Source organism: Scardinius erythrophthalmus, assembly GCF_964197995.2.
Source record: "Scardinius erythrophthalmus genome assembly, chromosome: 15".
In the NCBI taxonomy this organism is placed as follows: domain Eukaryota; kingdom Metazoa; phylum Chordata; class Actinopteri; order Cypriniformes; family Leuciscidae; genus Scardinius; species Scardinius erythrophthalmus.
This window is the reverse complement of record NC_138235.1, coordinates 2,255,432-2,257,265: the sequence shown is the minus strand read 5'-3', so window position 1 is coordinate 2,257,265 and position 1,834 is coordinate 2,255,432. Positions and strand designations below refer to the sequence as shown.

General features: G+C 36.7%; 1 long non-coding RNA gene across 1 annotated transcript; it reads left to right on the top strand.

Annotated features, from left to right (window-relative positions):
* The first annotated feature begins 326 nt into the window (after nucleotides 1-326).
* On the top strand, nucleotides 327-1,283 carry LOC308702950. The gene is made up of 3 exons (XR_014031664.1): nucleotides 327-453; nucleotides 704-823; nucleotides 1,181-1,283. It is a non-coding gene; the product is annotated as an uncharacterized lncRNA (long non-coding RNA).
* Nucleotides 1,284-1,834: the final 551 nt, after the last annotated feature.

Genomic DNA, 1,834 nt, shown 5'->3' with positions numbered 1-1,834 from the left:
TTTAGGCTGCAGTGGCACTGGCTTCTTCAAACAATCAGACAAAACAATAAGTCAATAATAGATTTATTGATATATTTCTCCAGATTTTTTTTTTTTTCGGTGAATACAGGTGCAGTTGTCAGTACTCACCATATTCAGTCATTTCCTGCCCAAAGATGATGGCACAGCTGATTTGCTCATTCTAGGAGATATAAAAATATGTATATGTGATAAATGATAACTGCTGACATGAATAGTCCTTTGAGAGATGAACAGCAAATGCTGAACTACATATATAATTGCATTGATTGAATGTGCATGTTTTCATCTTTCTGTCTTTTCGGTGTTGCAGGTGGAGCTGGAAGGTTGAGTGCGGTTGTGGGAGAAATCCAATGGCATCCCATCTGACAACGTTTCCTGGCTGCTGAAATACCAAAAGAAAGCTCTGAGTCACCCCTGTTCAAACCCACAAAGGTATTAATAGCCCATCATCTCTTCGACAGACCATTAAGTCAGATTGCATGTAGCTTATGTGATGGAATTTTTCCCTAAACCTAACTATCTGGGGCGTCTGCACTCGACACCCACCTGATCTTAATATCTCTGGCGTCTGCACTCGACACCAATACCTTAAACTCTAGCTCTTGCATCTTCAGTCGACAACTGGCCGAGTTTCTAACTAACTTACTGCAAATGTCCTTTTAAATGCTTTAATCACGGCCAGGAGATCTTCCCGAGCAGTTCTCAGGGAATCTCTCCCAAGAAGCAAGGCCGGAGGATCTCAGACAAATTCCATTGAGAATCCCACCGGAAAACACATATACCACAGTTTTTATATATCGAGGTATGGCATAAATTTCACGCTGCATTACATAATTTCCCCACTATTTGATTGGTTCTTCATATGCAAACCCCTCTGTTACTAGGTAAAACAAACCCTGATCTTGTGATTACTTATCACAAGGTTTTAATGATGACTTAATTTGTTCCAACAGACTTGTCTAGTTTCACTTCCCATAACTATGTTATTTTTACCCACAGACACATACACTCATAGTCACAAGTTTTTCCCCAAAGAGTTTTGACACATTAAAAGCATATGAATGTTGTTCCTGCAAGAAAAACAAATGTTAGCTGATTAATTAAAGTTGATTAATTAAAATCCACCACACTTACCAACCAAAACATTCCTGGGTTTCAGAAGCTGGAGGCCTTCTGCTCTGCATTGGAGGAGGTCGCTCACCACGGAGCAGAGGAACACGGTCCTGCATACAAGAGAGTTTTTAAATGTATAGTTGTCATGCCTTTTTGATTGATCATGGTTTTGGATAATGTGTGGCTGAATGAAAATAAAGATCAGACAAAATCAGAAAATTGAAGTTGAACAAATTATTTAATAAAAACACAGTTTTAGTCATTCCCACATTTAGAAATCAGAATGTCCTCAATTATCTAAATGAACTTTGTTAAAATTGAAAAGGAAACAGTTCTGAACAGACTTATGAACATGTTGTTTGACCTGCTTGACATAAAAACTATAAATAGATATGTCTAGTGTATATTATAATAATAATAACACCCCCCCTCCCCCCCCCCCACACACACATTTTTATTAGATTATAATCATATTGATGCCAGTAATAGTTATAACAATAGTGCCAGATTAATGATTAAAGTGCAGCCAGGTCAATTATTCAAGTATTTAAAAAAAACTAACATTCACCCTTAAACAACAATGAACAAGTTACAGTATAAAAAGAGAAATATCAGTACTGTGAACTTCAAGTGCTGTAAGCCATTAAAAGGGTAATAAAACATAAATTTTCTTAATTAAAATAACATGTACATTATGTAC